Source organism: Ictidomys tridecemlineatus, chromosome 4 (assembly GCF_052094955.1).
Source record: "Ictidomys tridecemlineatus isolate mIctTri1 chromosome 4, mIctTri1.hap1, whole genome shotgun sequence".
Lineage (NCBI taxonomy): Eukaryota > Metazoa > Chordata > Mammalia > Rodentia > Sciuridae > Ictidomys > Ictidomys tridecemlineatus.
The window spans coordinates 115,032,516-115,059,400 of record NC_135480.1 but is presented as its reverse complement, the minus strand read 5'-3'; the positions used below and the strand labels follow the sequence as shown (position 1 = coordinate 115,059,400).

At 39.4% G+C, this 26,885-nt stretch overlaps 1 protein-coding gene and 1 long non-coding RNA gene across 9 annotated transcripts in view; both read right to left on the bottom strand.

Moving 5' to 3' along the window:
* Ntm (neurotrimin) overlaps positions 1 to 26,885 on the bottom strand; it is a 943,571-nt gene that overhangs the window by 413,487 nt on the left and 503,199 nt on the right. The window lies entirely within an intron of this gene.
* LOC120889761 (uncharacterized) lies at positions 12,771 to 24,952 on the bottom strand. The gene is made up of 2 exons (XR_005733858.2): positions 15,627 to 24,952; positions 12,771 to 13,290 (listed from the first exon to the last, which is right to left on the bottom strand). It is a non-coding gene; the product is annotated as an uncharacterized LOC120889761 (long non-coding RNA).

Genomic DNA, 26,885 nt, shown 5'->3' with positions numbered 1-26,885 from the left:
ATTGCTTCTCAATACTCTTCTCAAAGACAGTTTACCCTTCAGATTCACTCATCATCCCTCCTGTACAGAAACAGCCTCCTCCTACTACCTTTCCATGCTCCCCATTTACTAAGGTACCACTTCAGAAATCAGAAAACTGTTGCACGAAGTAATTAATGAGCTGCCCTGGATCTGAGGCAAGCCGATGGAAGAGTCAAGATGATTAAAAGTCTTCCGATAAAGGGTTTCTTTAAGGAAAAGAAAATCCCACAATGCAACCAGCAATGTTAATCTTCAATAAATACGCTGTTAATATTTAACTGGCATTTATTTAAACTTACAGTAACTGTCCTATTAAATCTAGATTAATTGCCCATTTGGGAATCTTCCCCTAAAGCCTAGCTGGGACATGGCTATCTAGATCATAGTCTATGCCAGGCATCCAGCTATAAAGAGAATGAGTAAGCCATTCTTCTAAGACTGGACTATTAGTATACCATGGTTGGAAGAGTTATTAAAACTTAACTGAACTAGTAAGTTGTATGCTCTGAGTTCCTTTTTTTTTTTTTAATCTGCTGTATGGGATGATTTGATGTTTCCTATACTCGTTTTTCTCGCCCTGTTTGTTTTATATTGATATACACCCCCCACCCCCGGCTAATTTTTGATTTTTTTTCTTTTGGACTTCATATTTTATGCTCATGCTGCTGTGGTTTTGTCTTATCTCTCTTGAGTTTCTTGAATAAGCCATTTAGGCTTCATAGCAAGTTCTGTAAACAGACACACACACACACACACACACATGTATATAATTTTGTGTGCCACAGAGAACATTTTGTAATGGTAGTTGTATATAAAAGATTAAGAGCTATGAAATAATACCTGAGTCTCCCTGTTTTAGAAGGGGCAGCCAGAGTGTAATTGGGTAGAACTGATCTTTGTTATTCCTAAAATCAATCAATATTTTTTATTATGAATACAGTGCTGGCTGGACTTTTGTGATGTAATTTTACTGTGATTGTAACACATTTACATTTGCACAACTCACAACCACACACACTGGCTTTGTTTTATCTATGTACTAGGGAGACATGTGGATGTCAGACAAACACTGAATCAGGTGGGCTAGTGTCTCACTCATGCAGCAAGGATGAACAGAATCTAAACTTTCCTCAAGAAAGTGGAAACTCTGTGAGACTAAAATAATCTACATACAGGTTTCTGAAGGGTTAGTTCACTGAGTTAGTGCTACGAAATTTACCATGCGTGTTGCAGACCTGGAGATCAGATGGATTTGGATATGGGCACAGATGGGAAGAAGATGGGATACCAATGAGGTAAGCAGAAAAAAAATTACCCATTTTTAAAGAGAGATAAGCACATTTTTCAAAGATTTGTTGTGGAAAGCTAGAATTTGTGATACTATATTATTCAAGTTTTTCTGTATTTCTAACTAAGGTAATAAGTAAACCACTCATTACCTTTTTTCTATTTTATTTCAGTCATTGTCAAGTTAAAAACCTATAAGATCCTTACAATGTCTTCAATTAATAAAAAAAATAATTCACCATATGCAAAGCATCTTTTTTTCTTTATTATATTCATGCTTAGGACTTTGGGAAATAAACACATTTCTTCATTGTTCTGCATCACTCTTTTACCCCATCTGTTGTCTTCATGTTGTATTGTTAGGAGTTAATGTCCTTCTACAATGAAGTGATGAAGGATGCAGTTGAAACATCTTTGGGCTTCCCTTCTATCAAGTCAACAGGCATTCCCTCCTGGAAAAGAATGATCTCCCTAAATCTTGTGTGTACTTTCTTCCTGCAGCTTACCCGAAATTTGAAAGAATTGAGCAAGTCAGAGGAACTTATGAATGGCTTTATAGAGTGGACTTATGTGTACTCAGGTAGCTCTGAACCTGGGGGAACAAGGGGGTAAATGTTGTGAATGTGCATGTGAATAAGGAAAAACATATGAAAATAATTCATCTCAGCTTTCACAACAGTTTTGACAAGGTGTCAGGATCAAAGATGCCTTTTTAAAAGTGGATGATGAGAAGACTATCTTTTATTCCCCCCAAAGGCAGAGAATTAGCTTAGAGCAAGACACAAATCAAGGATAGATTGACAAGTTTCTATATGGGGATGTATTAATACCAGATTCCCCAAAGGATAGTTACTAGGACAAATCAAATTTAATATTTTTACCAATGAGCTGTCAAAGGAAATTCACAGAGAACACTCCCAAGTTTGCAGAAGACATCAAGTTCCCTTAAGTAATTAAATTTTCAGCTAACACAGATGAGCTGAAAATAATCCACAAAGTTGTATGAATATGCAGAACAGTGAGTAAATAGCTTATAACACACTTTAGGAAAAATATGTTTATATGATACTGGACTCTAGCTGATGGAATAAGAGACAGTGATGTGGCATAGATCGAGCATGGATCCTGGAGTTAATGACTTAGACTTTAAGTTTCACAAATTATAGCTTTAGCTTGGAAATTTGTCTTACCTCACTTATCAATTTTCTCCCATATTAAAAGGATTATCACTTGTCTGTCTTATTTGATGTTAGCATTAAATGAGATAATATATGTAAAGTATACAATAAATTACATAGCATGTAGCAGCAACTTGACAAATGTCAATGTCAGCTAGTGATTGATTATTCCTTTACACTTCAGGAAAACAACCTTGTAATCAATTATTACCGGTGGTTCCCATTGCAAAATATTTTGGAGTAGAATACTAATGATTATGTTCTGTAGCTAACAAAATTTTCTCCCCCGCCCTTTTTTTTTTTTTTTTTGCCAAAACAGGAGAATTGGACCAAGCATATTTAAAGAAGGACAAAGAAAACTTTCAACTTTGTTCAAAAGTACTATATATCAATCCTTCAAATATTGCTTGTAATAGTTATCATTGTAGCTCACAAATAATAAAAAAAAAAAAAACCTCTGTGTCCAGTTGCTGAAGTCAGAAATCAAGAGTGACTTTTAATCTCTCCTTCTTGACCACTCTCCTCATTACCCAACCCCTAACCCCACCAAGTTATATCACATCCATCCACCTTTCTCAACCTCCACTGCTTTACTCTGGCCAAAATCACCATCTCTACTTATTTTCTTATCTGGAGTACTAAAATTCCCTTTTACATGTATGTCCCCCATCAACTCTTCCAGATCTGTTTCAGTCTCCACAATGAAGGGAAGTTTTCCTGAAATCTGACCAGGTTGTTCTCCGGATTAAATTGTTGGTGGCTCTATGCTGAAATATGAATACGAACCTAGCATTTTTATGTGGTTTCTGACTTGGCATCTGGGTTCTTTGAGCTTGCTTTCCCACACTTCTCCTAGCCAGTCATGTCAGGTTTTCTTTTATTATTATACAAATTTTCTAAAACATTTTTCTTTCCCAACTTTTAGCTTTGGGGTATGTTCCTGTCCTGTCTGGAATACTACCTCCAGGTTTTTCTGGCTAAGTCATAGCCACCCTCCTCAGTTCTACTCCCACATGAAGAGGAACTGTTCTGCTTAACTACAGTATGTATCCTTCTCATCAGTGTTTCTTACAACATTTGTAAAACTTGTAATGGTTTAATTTCTGTCTTTTTCTCTGTTACACTCCCAAAGCCTAACACAATGCCTAGCATAAAATGGGTCTTGATAAATATTTGTTGAACTTAAATGAATAGCACAGCTGGGGAAAATTCAAAATTGAAATGTCTTGGCAGGGGCTTCCAAATCAAGAACATTAAAAAGATGAAGACATTTGATATTCAGGAAGTATGAGGATAGTGAAAACATAACCTTCATAGCCAAACTCTAGATAGAATTTTTTTTCTCTCTATCTCTTTTTTTTTATTATTAGTTGTTCAAAACATTACATAGGTCTTGACATATCATATTTCATACATTTGATTCAAGTGTAAAAACTCCCATTTTTACCCCGTATACAGATTGCAGAATCACATTGGTTACACATCCATGTTTTTACATACTGCCATACTAGTGTCTGTTGTATTCTGCTACCTTTCCTATCCTCTACTATCCCCCCTCCTTTCCCCTCCCCTCCCATCTTCTCTCTCTACCCCATCTACTGTAATTAATTTCTCTCCCTTGTTTTTTTATCCCCTTTCCCCTCACCTCCTCTTACATGTAATTTTGTGTAACAATGAGGGTCTCCTTCCATTTCCATGCAACTTCCCTTCTCTCTCCCTTTCCCTCTCACCTCTCCTCCCTGTTTAATGTTAATCTTCTTCTCATGCTCTTCCTCCGTGCTCTGTTCTTAATTGCTCAAAGAAGACATTTGGCATTTGTTTTTAGGGATTGGCTAGCTTCACTTAGCATAATCTGCTCTAGTGCCATCCATTTCCCTGCAAATGCCATGATTTTGTCATTTTTTAGTGATGAGTAATACTCCATTGTGTATAAATGCCACTTTTTTTATCCATTCATCTATTGAAGGGCATCTAGGTTGGTTCCACAGTCTAGCTATTGAGAATCGTGCTACTATGAACATTGATGTAGCAGTATCCCTATAGTACGCTCTTTTAAGGTCTTTAGGGAATAGTCCGAGAAGGGGAATAGCTGGGTCAAATGGTGGTTCCATTCTCAGCTTTCCAAGGAATTTCCATACTGCTTTCTAAATTGGCATTACCTATTTGCAGTCCCACCAGGAGTGTACAAGTGTACCCTTTTCCCCACATCCTCGCCAACACTTATTGTTGTTTGACTTCATAATGGCTGCCAATCTTACTGGAGTGAGATGGTATCTTAGGGTGGTTTTGATTTTCATTTCTCTGACTGCTAGAGATGGTGAGCATTTTTTCATGTACTTGTTGATTGTTTGTATGTCCTGCTCTGAGAAGTGTCCTTTCAGGTCCTTGGCCCATTTATTGATTGGGTTATTTGTTTTCTTATTGTTGAATTTTTTGAGTTCTTTTTATACTCTGGATATTAGGATTCTATCTGAAGTGTGAGGAGTAAAGATTTGTTCCCAGGATGTAGGCTCCCTATTTACCTCTCTTATTGTTTCTCTTGCTGAGAAAAACTTTTTAGTTTAAGTAAGTCCCATTTGTTGATTCGTGTTTTTAACTCTTGTGTTATGGGTGTCCTATTAAGGAATTTGGAGCCCGACCCCACAGTATGTAGATTGGAGCCAACTTTTTCTTCTATCAGACGCAGAGTCTCTGTTTTGATATCAAGCTCCTTGATCCATTTTGAGTTAACTTTTATGCATGGTGAGAGAAAGGGATTCAGATTCATTTCGTTGCATATAAATCCAAAGAAATCAAGATAGTGGTTTAAGGATAAAAAGAATCAGATCTGTATATAAGGTTATACAGGCAAAAATAATATCTAAATAGAATAAATGAAGATTTAGATAAATTAACAGGTGACAGACCTCTATTGATTTACTAGGTTAGGCATGTCTTATGTATGTCTTTAAAATATGATTCCCATGCAAAATTGCCACTGTCCAAAACAGGTAACTGGAACGTCTGAATTGATGTGACCTGGTGTGACCTTTATAATGTCATGCTCCTATCTACGCAGGTAATTCAATTGTGTACATGGATAAGGAGTATCAAATTAGTCTCATCTTCTCTGCTTCCATATCCTTTATCACAGCCCATTCTAGAATATTTATATATATTGGATAGAAACATTTTTTAAAATGTTCCAAGAAAAAATGTGTGTGTGATTTGTATAGAAATGAAACATGAGCAGGGGAAAATTCCCCTTTAGGCAGAATTGGTTACATGACTTGCATTCCTATCCTTCACTCCTTCTCTACTTCCACTTAAAACTGTGGGGAGAGACCCTACTTAACTTTCCACTTTGTTATTTGCTGCTCTTTGGACATTGCTACCTGGTTTACCTTGAATGTGTCCCTCGCCTCACTTGTCTCCTTCTTTTTAGAAGGTCAACTTCTAATAACTAAAAGAGCTGGATTATAACACACATCTTTAAAGGGCTGGTAATTTGCACCCTCTGCTCTGCCTCATTGCTTCCCTGTGCCAGCCTACTTTCCAGGGCATGATGGGAAGCAATTGACTTTTCATATAATTCTTCATTTTTCACTCTAGCAGAAGAGAATTATGACAGCAATCATCTAAAACAGTAGATAATGCACAGGCCTGAGTTCTCGGCTTGATACTCTGATGATTTGCTTCATGAGATGTTTAACTATAACTTCATTTCAGAAATCATATTATTCACTTTCATTTCCTGAGGACACAGCTGAATAACATGCATAGGGTCCCAGAGAGTCAAAGAAATAGTAAACCCAAGACCAGACAAGAGTGTTAGAAAAATTTCCCCCAAATCAAGGTTAAAGTAAATTAGTTGGAAAGGTTGTTTGTGCCTCTTCACCTGGAATAAGAGTTCCCTTCTGACATTTATTCAACAAGTGTGTACTAGCATAGGTGATGTGACACAATAGGGATTGTCACACGTGGCTACAGACTGCTGGAAGAGATGAATGTAAGAAATAATTGCTCATATCATCAATGACTAAAACATGGAATCCATATACAAAGGGAAAGTGCAGGATTTTTTTAAAAAGGAAGGAATGGTATCTTATTCATAATCACTCTATCTCAGCACAGGATAGGTAAAATATAGTTAATAATGTATAAACTTAAGAAGGAGAAATGAATGAATAAAAATGTGGAAAGAAAAAAGTCATAGAATCTTAATTTCACAATTTTCTCTGAGGCCAGTTGGCAGAACCTCCCCACAGGCAAACATCTGTGCCAGAACCCTTTCTTTCTTCTCAGAGGCAGTAGGATTCTAAGAAGCTGGAGCGCACTTCTCATGTTCTTATTATTTGTCACACCAAAATAGGAAAAGTATATAAATCAGGTTACATAAATATTTCCAGGACAGTCATTTTGCTCTTGGGAGAGATAGCTAACTACATTCTCATAACAAATCCACTTTAATCCCAACATCCAACTTCTGACCTCCTAGGACTCTCCATCCAAGAATAACATTAATACTAATCAGACTATTAGCCAGGGTGCTTGGTTTGAATCTGAAAAATTTGAGAAACGATCTTATAAATTATTTTCCAAGGATATCATTTTTAAGCATTAACAGGCATAACTGACTCTGAATTCTGGGAATTGAGCATAATTACATGGAAATTGACACGACATAAATGCCAAGAATTCTGTTAACCTTTAATATCTTTTAAAAACTCTCCCCCTGTAATCATCTCTTTTCTTTGTTTTAAATGCTAGTAGTGAATACATAGAAGCATAAGAAAACACAAAAGTCGATGGATTCTACAATCCATTCTACAATCTTAATCTTTGGAATCCCAAAGTTTTCCAGGTATTTCATAAAACACGAGTGATAGAATACTTGAAATTTGACAATTTCTAGGTGTGTTTCTGTCTCTATATTTCCTTTGCTCTGCAGAAGTTCTCTGCTTATAATTCTTCAGGTTGGGTGAAAGAAAGCTCTTTTGCATTAGTAATGATAGTGAAAATGTAGGTCTAAGGCATTGGGCGTCTAATGCAATTCCTGACCTGTTCTGTGTCTTTGCAAAAGTCATTGCACCTTTTCCTGTGCTTCAGATTTCCTTTCTCTAAAGGGAGTGTGATGACATTTAATTCCAACTGCAACAATATTTGCATAGTGTTGTAAACTTTACCTAGGACATTTACATCCTGAATCTCACTGATGTATGGGGGTCTCTTGCACTTTTTTTCCTTCTCTCCAGACTACTCTGCCACTACCAGGCTCTCTTGTTGTCTTTCTCTCTTTACTACTATTACTTTAATTAAATCTTAACTCATCTCTCTGCCTCCATTCCTGCATTTGCCTAAATCAGTGCTTCTTAAAAGGGATAGGGGAGGTTCCTGGAGAAGTGAGGAGGGATGGCATATAGGGTGGAGACTGATTATAGCCATCATTGGGGAAGTACTGCTGCCCTCAGTGCACGGGGTCAGAGAGGTTAGATGTTCAGCAATGCACAGACTATTTACTCATGGATGTCAAATGCCTGCCAAGCATTCAGGCGAGTGAAACCTTTTAACCTAAGCTGTAAAATATACTCCATTGGATAACTAAACACAAATATTCTTACAAGGTTTTAATGTGTGCTAATTCTCAAGGAATGCAACTACCTTGTAAGTTAAGGAAAGATTTTATTTGATTTGTTCAGATATTTACCAAGAAGTGTTGCTGGTTTGGAAGATTGCAAAATAAATGTGAGGGCTAGGGCTGTGGCTTAGTGGTGAAGCACTTACCTGACACACGTGAGGCACTGGGTTCAATTCTCAGCACCACATAAAAATGAAATAAAGGCATTGTGTCCACCTACAACTAAAAAAATACATTTAAAAAAACAAATGGGAATTCTTCTCACTGTATCGAAGTCACAAACTTTACATTCCTGTCTCAATCTGTACTGTAGCTTTGTTGTTCTGTATATAGTGACTCTATACATAGATAAAGCTATACTTCATTACATCTTTGATGTAGTTGTGCACAAAGGTTTATTTTACACTTATCATCAATTACCTTTTATTTATTTTTAGATGCAGTTATATATTATTTTACCTAAGAACTTAATGTTTGCATAGTAATAAGGATATTTTTAAGTACTTTAAATTATTTTTACTTTAGAAAAAGTTAAATAATAGCTAATACAAACAATACCAAATGCAGAAGCCAACTTATCTTTCTATTGTAGAGTTCTCATAATGTCTGTGACATATTCAAAATTTTTAAGTGGTTTCCCTGACTATAACCTGAAGTTTAAACTCCCAGGTTTGCTCTTAGGGAACTATCCCCAAGCAAACATAATAGCATTTATCTTTGACCTTGTTATGGTCTCATGTCTACCCTCACCTAACACCAATGATCAGTCAACATAGACTACTGGTCTTTCTGCAAAGTTACACTAGAAGTCACAGGCTATGAATTTGCTCAGAATTTTTCTCTGCAGGATTTCTTCTCTTTCATGCACAGCTTTCTAAATCGAATTCAGACAGGACCAGTCCAGATTTCCTTTCCTCCATGAAACATTATGTTCACCAGTGTTCCCCAGTTTCCTCTCCCCCTATTGTGGATATCAATTATTTTATAAAATCTATCTTATCACAATATACGCATATACATGTACACACACACATGTGTTTGTATTATAATTGATAATGTATTTGTTTGATTTCACTGACTCCAGGCTATAAGCTCTCTGAAGGCAGGTTCACCCTTCCCAAAGCTGAGCAATGTGTGGGACAGAATGTGACTTCAATAAATACTCATTGAATTGGCCTTTCAATAGTTGAGAAAAATGTAAATACTATTATCTTTATTACTTGCATGAGGAAATTGGACCCTCAGTGAGTTCTGAAATGTTATTTTTCTGTAGAGCATCAGATGAGGTCTGCTGTCAAGGTGGAATATATTATTATCTTCAACTTGTGAAAGGTCCAGACATGTATCTAGAAAAGGTCTAGAGGGGTTGGCTTACATTTTGGCTGAAGATAAATAAAATAAAATCTACACTTCTAGATCAGCTTTCCAATATATTGGTATGGATTAATGTGATGCTATGTGTCATTGATAATGGGAAATCTTCCATCTTTTAGTATTTTATCACCAAATAGTGTAGCATGTTCCCTCATTTTAAGACTATTGTACCAACAAGATCCAGCTAGAAATAAGACAGGAGTTTCCCAGAATCGTCCTCAGGCTCACCGCATGGGGGAAGGGTCAAGCTCCAGCTGCGCTCCTTGGCATGGCGCCAGCCTTGACTGAACCCATCCATCACAGCCGAAGCCTGCCCTTCTCACACGCTGCATGAGTTGGAAATGGAAGTGGCCTTTTAACAGAACATTGTCTTAGGATTGTGTGAAGCAAGGCTGACAGAGAAAGGAAGATTCATTCCTGACACCAATCATACTAATATCTGTCACCGAAATGACATTTTCCCTTTAATGATGAAAAATGCATCAAGATAGAGGGAGGAGAATGAACAATCCTGTGTGCCGCTCTGGTCTGGTAAGGAGGGAACCTCTGCTGCTGTTGCCACTGGTTGCAATTTGGAGGAGGTGAAGAGATGTGTGGCCAGTTGGTTACTGAACAAACAACTGGTACCTCATTTGGAAGAGAAGGGTGCAAGCAGATGGAAGCCTGTGGGTTAGGCAATGTCACTGAACATCTGACCAACTTCTCATTAGGCCTTCTGCCTGGTGTTTCATTAGAACTGCCTCCATTTCTTTCAGGCCCCAAGCAGGGGCTCAGTACTGATTTTCAGGGCTGCCATATACATATTTTAGTGTGTCCAGTTTTTTAGAGCTTGTAAACAGCAATAAAAAGCTACTGAAGGCTCCCAAGTCTTCATTCCCATAGTCTCTTGTTTGGAAGGATAACAACTGAGGCATTTATTCAGCAGTGCAGGTCCCATATGCAGATTCATTGGGGATAGTCTGTAGGTAGAAATGCCCCAGGGGTGGGAGAAGACACCGTAAAGCCAAATTTTATAAACTAAGCCTGAGGTAAGAATGGCAGAGAATTTGGAAAAATAGCACTGTCGTTTAGAGGAATCTACACACTTGCCCCAAATAATCAGAGTGACTATTTCCTAACAGGTATCAGACCTTTATCTACAAATCCATTGATGGTGATATCTATCTAAAATCATTTTCTTCTCTCTTTTCCTTGCTTTTGACAGAGCCTGCTTCCTATAACAGAGGTTAAAAATCCAGATATTTACTGTTCTCTTTTGCAACTGTGGATGACCACATTACACAACCGGTGTAAATACTCCTCTCTAATCTAAAAGAAGCATGTGTATCTCCCAGGCCTCATCATTTCTGCCTTTGATCATGGCCAGGTGGTGGTGGGAGAGACATGGTCCCCATCCACTCATAAAATGAAGACCAATTACTGACTCCTGGGTTCTTGTCCAGGGGGCCACTGCTGGGCTTCTAGACATCCTGTCTTCAGGCTTCTTTGGTGTGCTAATTTATTGAGCCTCTGATAGGAAGGGACTTTGTCACTTGCATCCAAAATCATCCACAGTTTTACATTAACTTTTCATTGGGGAAAAAGACATGTGCTGACCTGTGAGGACAGTTCTTTAACATTTCTTTACTCAGCCTCTGACTGGTGTTACTTGGTGTTCACATGCCTGTTGCTTCTGGTTTTCTCTTACTTCCTCAATCTTATAAATACTGGCATACCAAAAAAAAAAAAATCATACAACACCAGGGCGCTTTTAAAGTTTTTATACTTTCACATTTCTTTGCAATATTAATTAACATGACACCCACTCATTAGCTAACCTGCCAGCAACTCAACTCCACATCATCATCTGCTTTACAAAGAAGGAAACTGAGTCATTTACATTCCTATATTTGCTTGGATGTGCCTCTAGCACCCCTCTCCTCCTCCTACATTCTCACTGTTAAATATATTTTCTGCCTAGCAATGATGCAACTTTTCAAAGAAACTTCACCAGAAAAGTTGAGCCCCCAAAGTGTTTGGTACACAAACCATCTAGACCTAACATTAATTCATACAAATACTCAAGACCGTATGTCTGCACCCTCCACTTTGGTCAGATATGCTGTCCGTCTCTGATATTCTTGGTCTTCCTGCTTCCTTGTCTCCTTGTATCCTTTCAGAAAATGTGGAGTCCCCTCAATGAGAGTTCAAAGGTCAATGTGACTTTTAAGCTCCACAAATGACATGAGAAGCTCTACCATAAAGGAGAGAAAGAATATGCTAAGGCTCTTCCCAGAGAAGAGCATGCAATAGTCAGAAATCTTCCAATCTGAAAATCTTCCCAATCCTCAGCCCCTGCTGTGGGTCACCTGCAATGAAAAATCAAGTACCACGGTTTCTGGTCAGGGGAAACATGCTCTTGGTCCTTGAGGGTGCTGGCCTGGCCTAGGCACCACTGATAGTGTAGGGCAAGGAACAAGCTCTATCTGCCCCTCCTGTATGTGATGTCCTCTGCTTCTTGGGAGCATAACAAGCTAAGATTTGCTGAAACAGAATCCTTACCCTCTGTTTGCCCCCATGTTCATTATAAGAGGTCGGGACTTGATGGCTGGTCACAAATGCAATGCAACCAAATGCCCAGTGGAAGTGCTAGAGAATCAAACATTCCCTGGAAAATGCATTGAGGAGAGAGGTGAACAAACACCACATACCTTACTTAACTAAGAAACGAACTTTGTTGTTCAACCTTCTGTTGCAGTAACAAAATACCTGAGAAAAACAACGTAGAAAAGGGAAGACAGCTGGGGTTGTGGCTCAGCAGTAGAACACTCACCTAGCACGGGTGAGGCCCTGGGTTCGATCCTCAGCACGAAATAAAAATAAATAAATAAAATAAAGGTATTGTGTACAACTGAAAAAAAATAAATATTAAAAAAATTAGGGAAGATTTATTTGGGTTCATGTTTTAGTCCGTGGCCAACTGGCTCCATTGCTATCAGCCTCTGGTAAGGCAGAACATCCTAGCAGAAAGAGTGTGCAGGAGACTAGATGCTCACCTCATGGTGCTTGAGAAGTGGAGAGAAACAGAGGAAGGGGTCAGGGACAATATATGGTTCCCCAAAGACATGCTCTCAAAGACCTATTTTCTCCAACTAGGTCCATTCAGTCATGAATCCCTCACTGATGATGTTAGAGCTCTCCTGATGTAATCACTTCCTAAAATCTCCCACATGGACGCTGCCGCATTGTGGACCATTCTTCCACTCATGAGCCTTTGGGGTAACATTGATTGACAATAAAGAAAATGACACTGATTAAGAGAAGCTGGGCACATGTACACACAATTTTTATTCACATACATTACTATGCTTCTAGAACGTTTGATAAACTTTAGAAAGATTATCCCTCTTTTCATAGTCATAATAACCATGACTGACATCAAAATGTTGAATCTGCATAATAAATTGTATTTTCTTACATAATTTAATTCTCTTCCAGACGTTCTGTCCATCAAAGCCATGTCCCCTTTTGCCAAATGAGTACACTAAGGCTCATATTAAGAAATCTGACAAAGTTTTCTTTGTGGAAGGTGGAATATCTTGGTCGCAAATTGAGTCTTCTAACTCCAAGTCCAGCATTCATTTTTACTTAGTGGCAGTTTAATAAATGCAAGAATCTACCCTCCCTTCTTCAGGAATACTCCCTCTGCTGTGGCTCATTTGAGGATGAGGAGTACTTAGACAGGATAATAGGTATAATTTATGAAGGGCAAAAGGAAGACTCTGATTCAGGAGTCCATGGAATGAGAATCAGAACCATTGTCGAGAAGCCAGCCTAGTTTAAAAAAAAAAAAAATGACAGAGAGAAGAATAAGGAAGAAAGTCCAAAATGTCTGAACAATGTAACAGACCTGCCATTCATCACACAGCATGTCACTTTTCAACATCTGAAAAAGCAGCATTTGTTGTCCACAGAACAATAAGCTAGATTTATAGACACTACCAGGCTCAGAGAACAGGGATATAGTTACCACCATAAAGAGCACCCTGGGGTGGTTTCCTGGGTGGCCATTGGCAGTCCCAGCAGGGCCCATCAGGAGGACCCCAGGTCTACTATCTGGAAAACTGTTTGTTCAGTGTGTGATGGCTAGCTTCTTTGATCTCTTGGCAGCATGTGGCCACATAAAATGATCTTCTCATTTATGAAAAGACCTCTTTCTTAAGAATTCAAGTCACTATACTTTTCAGATTTTCAGTCCTCCTGGACACCTTCTTCTCAAGTGCCTCCCCAATTTACAATGAAGTCATCATGTGATATACCCCATCTTCTACTCTATCTCTCAGCCCATCTCCTTTACTCTGTGGTCTCATCTGGTCAGAGAAGAAAAGATATCTTTCTTCTGAATTCCTGAAATATTTTGTATCATTTATGATGCAACACTGACTTATATGTTGGTTGTAAACATATGGTATCAGCCCTACAAGAAGATAAGCTCATTGTTACTATTGTCTCTTTTTAGATCAACTTGGTTTAAGGTTGGAAAGACCCATGATGCCATCTAGGTCTTAGCTCCCATTGTATACATGGGGAAATGCCCACAGAGCTTACACTGTTAGGAAATTTCATAGACATAGGCCAGATTAGAACTGAAATTTATTTGCACCCTGAGCTCAGTGAAGTGCTTGAATACAGTGAGGGCAGAACAGAGGTTAAATGAATGAATGAATGATTCTGACAAATCTTTGAGACCTGCCATCCCATAGCCAAAAACACTTGTACTTAGACTCCTCAAGATACTTTCATTTGAAATCCCCGAGTCATCCTCTGTTTAGAAACAATCATCTCATTTAGCATGTGTCTAGGGTGTGAGCATCAGCCACACACAATATTTGCTCCTATCCAAAGCTTGTTCTGAGATTTTTGACAAGTAATTGGGTGACAGTTTTGTTTTTATTCAACTGGGCAGGAATGGAAGTTCTGAAGATAATTCTACTTTTCTACATAACAAAGAAATAAACAGACAATCAATCCAGCACTAATAAAAGATGACTAAAAATTGCTAATCTAAACCCCAACATACAACCTGGCTTTACAGAAAAAGAGAATGGTTATGGATTTCCTTGTTTCCTCTTCTGTAAACACCACACACAGTTCAGCTCCTACCACTGTCTCCCCCCAACCCCGCACTCAGCAGGCTGCTGGTGGCTATTATAGGCATGCCACCTTACCATTAGCACAGCAATGCCAATTAATTGCAGTAATGAGCAGGCTCCATATTGAAGAAAACTCACTGCCTGATCTCTAGCAGCATCTGTAGGCTCAAAATGTGTTCAGAGAAATCTGTTTCCAGGGGGTATGATATTTGTCTCTACAAAAAGTTGAAGGCTCAGAGGGTCAGGGACATGGTGCATGTGTGTGTGCATGTGCATGCGTGTGCACTATCTTAGAGGAGCCAGACGCCTTGCTTTAGAGCAGAGAACTGGGTCAGGGAGGAGGGCACTGCTGGAGAGAGGCAAGCTGCTTGAGAGATAAGCTTTGGGTGTGCTGAGGAGGTGGAGCCTCCTGAGTAAGAGAAATGAGACTCTGAGTACAAAGGTTTTACAAAAGGTACTAAATTCATATTTAAGTAGGAAGTTTCCGATGGTGGAGGGAGAGGGCTCCTGTAATTCATCATGCAAAAGAGGTCAACTACAATGTGCTGAACCCCTTTGTCTTCATTCCTTTTCTTCCCCCCATCTTATTTAGAAAAACTCCTGGATATGCCCCTCCCATTCCGTTTTTCTTTTTCTTTTTCCTCTTGATTCATAACTGATAGGCAAAGGGGAAGGGGTCCTGCTTCTTAGTGGGGAACCAGTCTCTGGTAAGTCTTCAGCTTAACACCATGTTGAATCCCTGAAAACAAACCCCAAAGGGGGCACGCTTTTCCCTTGAGGTTCTTCAAAAATATTAAACACACACACACACACACACACACACACACACACAGTGGGCCATCAAAGTCACACACAATGTGACAAAATGGGTAATTACGTTTCACTTAACACACATCAAAGCAGAAAATGGCCAAAGAGCAGTGTGCATGTGCACCCTGCACCCTGCTTGCCATGTGAGGCCAGACTGGACTACGGGCAGGGGATAGGTACAGCCGAGGGGCGGGGGGTCAGCCTCACCTCAGGTCCCTGTCCTTAAAAGGAAGGAGGTTGTAAGACTCATTTATATCCAGGAGCTGAAGTGGAATCTTCCTGGCCATTCTCTATGTTCCTTTGTTTGGTTTTCATGGAAACCTGTGTTTATGGGAAACTCCAGGCGTGCTGGCTACAGGCAGATGTTGCTGATCTCTGTTCTTCATCACGTGAAAAATGTTCCTTTTGGGAGATGAGCTGTCACTTGTTTCTTCTTCCTCCAGTGCAGGAGTTGGAAATAAATTATCAACACTTCCTAAAAATCCAGACACTCCCTTTGGATGCAGGGGACTTCAGGCAGTCTTTGACAAGGGACCCATTTACCAGTTGGTGTGTGCTGCAGCTCCATGCAAGGAGAAGCAGAAGTAAAGGCATGAATTATGTCCGTGGTCCTGATCACTGCTTTCAAAAGAGGATTAAAGCTGGATTCTCTGTCACCAATGCAAAGAGAAGCCTTCTCTTTTACCCCAGAGGGTCCTTGTCCTGTCACCCCTTCCCTCTATTTTCCCATATGCCAGAAAACTTTGTCACTTTAAAATTTAATTATATAAAATCCTGCTCTCTTTACCCCCTGTGGATGAGCAATTGTTCTGCTATTTCTATAAAACGCCACAGGAAATATGAAAATAGGAAGCAGGATTTGGAGCAAGGCTGTTCCTGAATGCCTGTGGTTAGCAGCGTCAGAGATGGCTGCACGAATTTTACATCTGTCAAAGAGAAGTGAAAGTGGGTGGGGGGAGAGGGAGAGAGACGGAGAGATAGACAGGGAGAGAGTGTGAGAGAACGAACAGGCACCAAGGGGAAGCCATGCCAGGCGTCTGCACTGTGTCCTGTGACCTGAAGGAACTGAAGCTGGGGTCTGAACCATAAGTAAGGCAGCCCCCACATGTGCCAAGTTCACTGATTAAGTAGGAGATCTGGGCTGGCAGATGGGTCAAAGATGAATCATAAACTGGAAGGGAGCATATAGATGACACCTTTCTCTGTGATATAAGATGCCTTCTCCAAATCGGGTAGGGCAATATCCATAGTCACATTCTTTCCGGAACCAAATTGTTTATTGAGGAACAACTAGAAGTGTAAGTACTGCAGTCAGAAGCCGAGATTCCAGTCATGGCTCCTTATCTTGCCAAAACATAAATGTCTGTGAGTTACTGTCTTCTAGCTGCTTTTCTCAAATGTAAAATGGGGGATGACAAAAATAGTACCTCCTTCATATAAAGTGCCTAGAACAGGGTTCTTACAATTATCTAATAAATGATTACAATGTTGCAAATACTGTACTAAATATGGGGGTTATGTGGTATATAAAATACAGTACTTGCATTTCAATGACTCATAACTTAGTGGAGGAGACAGATAGGTACACAAATTAGCAACAGTGTAACTGGAGCTAAGACTGTGATGTTTAGCAAGTCTGGACTTTTGAAGGAGTTGAGAACACTTAGCAGAAGAGATGCTATTGTGAGTTACAAACAATAGGGTAGTAAGATACCAATTGGAGAGGAGGAGCCAGGTTATCTCTGGATTGAAAAAAAAGAAAGGAAAAAGGACTGAAGGTTTTAAAGATCACCATCAGTTCAGTAAGAAATAGTGAGAAGTTGTTTGTGTTGAGAAATGGTGGATGAGAAAGTCTAATAGAAATGCCGCAGTCCGGCTGGAGCAAACTAACGCGGGTGATGAGCAACTTGTGTACATTGATACAGCAGGAGTGGGAGCCCTTTATTGTAGGACGGGAGGGGTATATATACATTCCACACAGCTTATCTTAATTAACATAAACTAGATACAGCAGTCAACCAATAAGGAATCTCCACACTTAATGGCTCACTGGTGTTACTTTACAAACTACTCCCTCTGGCAAAATGCCAGGCACCATCTTGCCTTGTTTACAGACCCTAACATAGAAAGGCTGCACAAGGCTTGCTAGAGAGTCTGAGTTTCATTTGGTAGTAAAAGGGATTGACCGGAATCATATTTTTGTTTTTCTTTTCCAGGTCATAAAAGTATTTGATTTTTTTCAACTTTATTGAGGTATAATTGACAAATAAAAGTTGTATATGTTCAAAGTATATAACATGATGTTTTAATTCCGGTATGCACTGTGAAATGTTTTGACAATCAAGCTAATTAACATATCCATTGCTTCACATAGTTATCTTTTGTGTGTATAGTAAGAATACATAAAATCTACTCTCATAGAAATTTCAAATGTACAATATATTATTGTTAACTATAGTCAACCTGTTAAACACTAGGTCTCCAAAACGTATTCATCTTATAACTGCATATTTGTGTCCTTCACCAAAATGTATCCATTTTACTGGAGCTTTTAAGGAAAGGCAGAAGCAGGATCCAAACTACAGTAGACCAACCCTGGAGTTATGAGCAGCAGTGGATGATTGGCAGGGTTGGAGACAAGAAGAAGGGAGTCCTTTTGAGAGACTGTTGTTGTAGACAATATGAGAGGCAGTAAAAAGCTCTAGCTTTGACAGCAGCATAGAATGTTATGGTTTCTTCCTAGTTGTTCCTATTCCATTCTTCCATAGCAGAAGATATCTCAATATGGTAGACACTATTAGACCTAATATATATTTTTCCCATTTTCCCTATTCAATTATCCCTGAGTTTTTGGGACAATCCAAAATGCTATCTTGCCCAAGTCCTCATGGAGCTCAGGTGTGGCCACACCCTAAGGACCTGGCTAGCAATCTGAAAGCAGAAATATCTTAGTTGACACTTTTTCTCTTCTTAAACTGGCATCATTTTTCCTCTTCTAACATATTTTTATTCTTCCTTCCTGGAAATCAAAGTGAGGATAGAGGTGAAGCAACTACCGCTGAACCAAGAGGACAAGAACTGACACTAACAATTACAGAGAGGAAAGGTAAGAAGTTTCTGAAATAATGATGACATCTTGGAACAACTCCACAGCTCTAGAGGGCTTATAAGCAGGCTTTATGCTCCACAGCTAAGTCTTACACTTGGGCAGTCTCTGATACTGAGTGCCCATGTAGATACATGTCTGAGTGCCTTCTCATTCAAAGTAATTGAGACACAGCTGTTAAACACATCAAGGGTAAAAATGGGTTTCCCTTTGGCACCTGGAGAACAGGATCCCTATCTCATCAGTTAGGTAGTAACTCACAGCCTAAATTCTTCTCTGTTGTAAGGCACTAATCATAATTCTCCTACTATTCTGAAGAAAAATATGCCTGTATCCCAAATGCTTAGCTATCATAGACCAACCCCAGAAAGAACACAAATGTCAGTGTTATAGGATAAATGTTGGCTTTTAAGTGTTTACAAAATCACTGGTAAATCATGAGGTATCTTTTACATAAAGAAGAAAACAACACTTCACACAACAAATAGGTAAGAGAAGACATAGACCTGTTGGACCTGAAGTGGAAGTTTGCTAGGGAGATTGAAGGAGCAGATAGAAGTAGATAGATATGCTCTCAAGTAAAAGATCTTAGAGGAAGAGTAGAGAAAAAAACATCACCCTGTGAACTAAAATGATATGAATTAATAATAGCTGAGAGGTATATCTGGGGACCATGATGCAACATGGTAGAAAAGTCCAGGAAATTTTACATATGTGTGTGTTTTAATAGCTAAGCTACATTTACCAGGTAACATAACCTTGTTAAACCTTAGTGTCCCGGTTGTAAAATTAAAAAAATAGTGACCACTGTTAAAGATATATTGTCCATGTAAGTGTATAAAATACTATAGGTATCCTATAAATGAGGCTAGTAGAAAGTGAGTAGACTAACTCAAGGGAGCACATTTTCTGGGATGCATAGAAACATAAAGGTCAGGGGTCCTGTGTGACCCTACCTTCTTTCTTAATAAAATATATAAAAACAGCTGTTAGTGAAGATAAGCTCTGTCATCATGCCTCAGATCCCTCAATCTCTAACATCTTTTGCTTACTCCCCTACTAAGATGGATCTTGCCTGCAACATGAATACAGCCTTGCACCTGGGAAACAGAAAGTAGAGAAGTGAACAGAAATCCTCAGTGCACTCTACAGACTTAATGCTATGCCCACCATGGTGGCAGATAGGACTTCCAAATAACAGCAAAAATATGCCACCCAGAACTTGAGAGTTTTCTTCAGCTAAATAATCAGGACTCAGGTAGGGATGATAGAGAGGATTCCTTAGCAAGTCCCTATCCAAGGGTAGATTCTCTTCCATTGCACATTACAATGAGTGAGAGTAGAGAGGAAGCAACAATCTTTCAGCCTCAAGGACAAGAATCTAACACTTAACAGTTACAGACATGAAAGATCAGAAGTTTCTGAAACGCTGATGACATCGTGGAGCTTCTCCTCAGTCCTAGTGCTCTGTGGTTAGGTCTTGAACTTGAGTTTATATTATTAGCATGGAATGAAAGAATTAAAGACCTTCTAGGAGATTTGAAGCCCCTTCTGCCCATGTGGAAATTCTCTCTCTTATTGCTAGCTAGGAATGTCAGGCTTTGGTTTTATTGAAGAAGGTATGGTTTATAGAGTGATCTATTAACACAAATAAATACATGGCAATTATTGGGGGAAATGAATATTTAAGTTGGGCAGAGAGAATTCAGTGTAATTAAATTGACTCATGCTTTGGCTCCATTGAATACCACCTGAGCCAGGCTTGCCCTCATAGGGTAGCAAAGTTATAATTGTGTTTGTGAGTAGAGCTGGCAATGAGGAATCTTGTCTCTTAGAGAAAGTAGGAAATTGAAAGCAAGACAAGGAGCCAGGCGCTTACTCTTCAATGGAGTCATTCATGGCCTTTCTCTCCCTGGATGGGTAAGAATGAGTGCAAGAAACTTGCAGCACCGAAGTCAGGGTGCTTTACATCACATTTTAACCGGCTCCATCTCTCTGATCTTCAATGACCATTTGCAGACTTTCTAAAGAGAAAGCTTGCTTGCCCTTGTGCTAGAAATAAGGGGTCCCACAGGGAGTGCCATCCCATTAGGGAACTTCTTATATAAAATTTATCTTGTTATTCCATCGTTTAACTGCAGTCTGAGTACAAAAAGCTCTTTTGTTGTGGTGGCAGATAATGCAATGAGATCCATCCCTTCTGTGAGTTAATGGCATTTGTGGGGAGATGACAGGTGGGTAAGAAAATGGAATTGGATGGGGAGGGGGCAGTCTCTGGCTCCATTCCTTGCACTTTGCTGTTTCTGTCACTTGCTCTTGAGGATGAGCATGGGATGCTATCTATTAGTCTGTGCATTGGGATTTTCATCTAATTTCATAATGAAGATGTTGCTCCATCAGATACAGATGACATGTCAGCAGAAATGCAGAAGGCCATTTTTATGTGTCACCTGGATCTCTGCAGGGCCCCTACCTGCCTGGAAGAGTGTAGAATGTGCTGGTTCAAGGGAATAGCTCCACCAGGCCAGACTGGTGATCACAGATAGGCTAGCTCTTTCTTGTCTTACCCTGATGAACTGCTCCTCTCAATCTGTAAGCTCTGTGAGGACAGGAGCTGTTCTGCCTGTGTGCATCTGAGTCTGGAATATGGAAGGTGCTCCACTCAGATGCATGAGTGAATCCCCTCCTCTCTGTTTTCCAGCCTATAATGTCCACTCTTTGCAGACATGCTAATTCTCCAACACTCAGATCTATACCCAAACTGCTCTACCTTTGACTACCAGTCTTAACCTTAAGACAAGAGATCACAGAACTTGACCCCATCAGTTTCGAGAATGTCAGCATCAAATCAACTCAGCTGTCACCCACATGTAAATATGGTCTCATATTCTGAAACTTTCTGTGCCTCAGCTTCTCTTTCATTGAGCAGAGATGCTAACAACACCCACCTTGTTGTTTGTTGTGAAAAGTGAATGGGATGGTATATGTGAAGGTTTCAGAATGGCACCTGCACATAGGAAACAATGATTATTGGCCTTTATCAAGTTCTTTAAAAAGGCCCATGTCTTGTTTTCTTGTTTCTCAGTGTTTTGTTCCAGGAATTGATAGCAAGTACAGTTCTTCCAGGATTTTTTGATGCTTTTCTCAAATGCACCATACAATCCCCAACTCAAGACAGGGTGCTGACACTCTTTCCTCACGATCCCCCCTTTCCAAGATTTTCCATTAATATGCTCTCTTCTTAGAGTAATGGTATTTTATTTGGACCCCAGTGTCTGCCTGTGTAAACCCAAGCATCATTTATTTGTGAAAGGTTATACATTTTCCAGGAGATTTTTCGCTAGATGCCCAAAACTAGGTGGGCACCATAGAAGTAGAATTAATAGCCCTGGCTCCAGAACCACAGATTTTAGCTTTGCTCATTTCTAGCTATGCAGCCCTCAGAATACTGAAGATGTATACAACATTTTAGTCTTATTTGTAAAACAGGAACACTGGTTGGTATCTATATCATAGGATTGCTGTAAAAATTGAATGAGCTTATCACCCTGAAGAGCTTATTGTAGCTTCTGCCTCAAATCAAGAAAGCATTCTACAGAGGCAAAATAACATCACTTGTAGCTACCATCCCCACCATACAAAAATATTCAGTCATTTAATTACAGGTTGACCCCTCCCGTTCTAGGTCATCTAATAAGGATGGCATGTCATTCCCATGTGCAAAGACACGTGGCTGCCCCTGTTTCTGTTGGGCAGATGAGATTTGTCTCGAAACTTTTTCAGCCCAGCACCTGTAATGGAGTGAGAGGATCGGGCCTCTTTTTGGCATTAGCTTATCATCTCTCCCCCAACTGCCTTCTGCTTTAATATTTCAGACATTGCATTTCTAAATTAAGTCAAAGAGAATATGTACCTGTCTGGGAGTCATAAAAACTGAGTCCATGTTTTAGCTCTGCCATCACCAATTAGTTGTGTAACAGAGAACTTAAACTTTTCACTGTATTTCATTTTCTGCATCTGAACAATGATAGGTCTATACTAGATTTTATATTTCTCTTTCAATTCAGAAACTTTCATAATAAGACCCTAGTTTCTAGGTCTCCAAGAAATCTGCCATAATCTGGACAGGATTTGATCCTTGATGCCTTAAAAGAGGTGTAGACAGGTAGCTGTGACCTCTGTTTGGATTATCTACCATCCTGATGGAGAAACCCACAAGTTTTTTGTCTCTAGCTTTGGAAAGGAGACTGAAGATATCATGACCTTTGAATATGGACTATTAATGTTTTGACTTTTCCTTTTTAATTACTTGCAGTACACTGTAATTGGCATGGAAAGGTTATGTGTTGATGTGTGGGTCTTGACAAGCAGCAAACAGCCACAGGAAAATCTGAGATTTTCTCATTTGTTGGGGGCTGCTTGGGACATTTTCTGGGTGTGAGTACATATGACAGAAAAGCCCTTTCTTAATCCAGGTGTGACTAACTTTTCTATCCCCAGTGGGAATGTTTACACAGGGTTGGGTATAGTAATTCTTTGTCCTGGGCAGTTTGGCTTTTTATGTGTCTTGTACAGGCTTGTCAAACTATCCAGTTCAGTCATTCATGATTTTTTCTGAAAAGTTTTGAATCATTTCCTGTTTTCTTGAAACAAAATAAATTAATTAATTACATATTATAGCAGAAACTTTTAACTCTTACCAGTTCTTATTGCATCAAGCCCAAACTTTTCAGGATGGCATTCAAGGCTCTTTAAAATTAGTCAAAGAATTGCCTGTCTCACAACACATCACAATGTTTTATTCTCTCTCCTTTTCTGTACTACAGATACATAGTTCCTCATCTGAATTGTCAATTTCAATTGGCCTTTCTCTTATTTCTCCCTATCATGGGAGGCTAAGTCTAATCCTATTCTCTCTATGAGGCACTGTTATGGGTTGGATAGGAGGTATCCCCCAAAGGCTCTGATGTTAATGTGGGAATGTTTGGAAGTGAAATTATTAAACCATGAGAGCTGTAACCTAATCAGTCCATCCTAGTTTGAATGGACTGATTGGGTGGTAACTATGTAGGTGGGGCATGCCTGGAGGAGGTGGGTCCCTGGTGGACTACTCTAGAAAGGTTCATCTTCTCTGTGACCCCTTCCCTCTCCCTCTTTCTCTAATTCCTGGCCACCATATTCTGAGCAGCTTCTCTCCCCACTCCCTTCCACCATAATGTGTTGGCTCACCCTGAGTCCAGAGCAATGGAGTCAGCCCCACAATGGACTAAATCTTTGAAACCATGAGCCAAAATAAACTTGCCTCCTTCTCAGTTGTTATGTATTTTGGTCACAGTGATGCAAAGCTGACTATCACAAGCATTCCAGGTCTAAAGTGCTTGTGTTAGGCATGAATGTGATGAATGAACTTCTCTATCATGTGGCAATAGTTAATTTTTTTTTTGCCCACTTAGTTGGGCCATAATATACAGATATTGGATCAACCATTATTCTAGATGTTGCTGTGAAAATATTTTTAGATGTGATTAACATTTAAATCTGTAGACTTTGAGTAAAGCAGATTATCCTCCCAAATATGGGCAGATCTCATCCAATCACTTGAATGTTTTAATAGAAGAAGACTTATTTTCCCCTAGAAAGGGAGAGTACTGTTACAGACTGCTTTTGGATTGGAGCTGGGACATCAACTCTTCCCTGGGCCTCCAGCCTGCTGGCCTACCCTGCAGATAAAAAATTTGCCAGTCTCCACAATTTCATGAGCCAATTTTTAAATATTTTTTTCTTTCATACATATATCCTATTAATTTTACTCCTCTGGGAACTCTAGTAATACATATGTGTGGTTTAACACTGAATTTTCCTTAATGGCAAGACATTCTCTCATGTACTTTCTTGGGTTATGTTCTTTCTCTATGAAGTTTTTCCTAGATCTCCCAATTTTCGAAATCCCAATTAATTTGTCTTAGACAAAGAGAAGAAAGCTGTGTGGTGTTCTGGCCTGCCAGAGATGGAGAAGAGTATAGTACACCATTTGGTCAGACCTTGTAATTCTCTGTCCTGCACAGTACAAGTGCTTGTATTTTGAGTAACAATTTCTGTCTCATCACCCTGTCCCAGCAGGGGGCAGGGGGGCAGCTCACCTTTACTAGTTGAATCTCCTTGCCTGTCTCTCCCCAGAAGTGAAAAATACAACATAGATTCAGTGGTTGAAAATAAATGAATTTGTTAGGTTGAAACATGACAATCCTAAGCCTTCTTTGTTACCACTAAATGAATGCTATAGATGATTTTTCCCTCCTCTAAATTTCATATATATCCACACACCTAATTTATTCTCTATTTTGAAGCCCAACATAAGTCAGAGGTATATAATTTTATGTAAATAGAAAAACATGTAAAATATATTCCTTATTATGTAATTTTTAAACTTTTCTTAATGAAGGAGTCAACCACACTTGTACACTCTTGTTACCTTTTTTTTGGGGGGGGGCGGGTACCAGGGATTGAACCCAGGGTTGCTTAAACATTGAGCCACATCCCCAGCCATTTTTCTTTTTTTAATATTTCATTTGGACAGGTCTTGCTAAGTTATTTGGGCACTCGTTCAATTGTTGGAGCTGGCTTTGAACTCATAATCCTGCTGCAGTTTCCCGAGTTGCTGGGATTACAGGTGTATACCACCACCCAAGGTTTTTGAGTGTTACTCTTATAAACATCATCCAATGTGTTTTCCATACTAGCATCTAGTTCATATTGGCTGCCTCTCTGTGTTAGAGGCTGTGTGTATATGTGGGAGTGGGCATGTGGGTGTGTATATAATCAAAACCATACAATTGCCTCTTAGATGGGTTTTACTATCCCCAATCTGAAATTCAGCTGGATCAGATAAATTTCCCAGTGTCAAATAGTTAAAGAGTGACTCACCATCTGGGATTCAAACTCAGTGTTTCTGACTTCAAATCTGTGTACTTTCCATTACTTCAGTGCCTCCTCAAACCCTTTACAGTACAGTTGGAAAAAAATATATTAAAATGTTTCTGGGTACTGTGGCACAGACCTGGGCTGGGGATGTGGCTCAGTGGTTGAGTTCCACTGAGTTCAATCCCTGATAACCCCACCCCCCACCAAAGGAAAAAAAGTTATATTTTCCATATTCCTATTATCTTAATTTGTCATAGTACGCACTCAGTGTGTGCCAATGAGAACAATGGAATGAAGGAAAAGAGCAAAAAATGGAGACTCAACTGGACTTGGGTGGATGGCTGAGCAAGGGCCTTTTTAGGAAATCAGAAAGTAATGAAATCAGAGCTGAAAACATAGGACATCTGTGTAGGAAAGCAAATTATACAGGAATAGACCAATTCCTTTCCATAGGAAGGCTCCTGATAAGTTCCATGGAGACACAAAAGCAGAGAGTAGTTGAATGATAATGTACAAACTAATAATTGTTATTGGAATGTTTTTCTGCTATCCACATACATATTAAGTATATTTTATTTTACTTTTTAAAATTGACAACTGAATGTTGCACATCATTATCATGTCTCTATGCACCAAACATGATTTGGGAGCCCAACAACTTTGCGTGTGTGTTACGCTTAGGTCCTATCAGGGCTTGGCACCAAGGATCATGACTTCAACTTCAGATAGCCCTAGGTTTAGAAGCAGAAAGAAAAGAATGACACTTGGAATTTGTCTTCACAGATGTTACATGAAACTGAACAGGAGGATTTTTTTTTTTTTCCTGAACAGCCAGGTTATAAATTAAATGCCTGAGGCAAAGGATTTTTTTGTAGACATAGTCCTAGGAATACAGAAAACTGTGGGTCACCCCCATATGACCCTTGGATCTGGAGAAATCCCCTTCCCATGCCTATTATCATGCATCTGTCCCTGGTACCTGGCACTAGACTCCAAAGTCCAGAGCCCAAGGCAGGAAACTCTCTATGTGAGGAGATTTTCTGCTAATCCCCAGCTTAAACTTTCTCTCCCTTAGCTTCAGGCTGGTGCTCATTGTCCTAGCACCTGCTGAGCAAATGAATAATTCCCTTCCTTCATTTGCATTGTTACCTTGAAGGTATTTATAGCCTGTGATCATCTGCCCCCTGAGTCCTCTCCTTCTCTAGACTATAATTTAGCTTTAGACCCAGGTCTGTTTGCTGTGGAACTGAGCATGCCCAGGAGTTCTGCTGCCAGAACTAAAGCCAGCAAGAGCCGTAGCCTCCGTGAAGCCTTTACAGTCTTTCAAAAAAGAGAAAATGTCACTGTCAGAATTGGTCTGCTGGTTTCTTTGTTGAGAATTTTATGACGTGTCTGTTGGTTTGGAAGAGATTTAGGTATTTGTCCAGATGGCTTTGCAC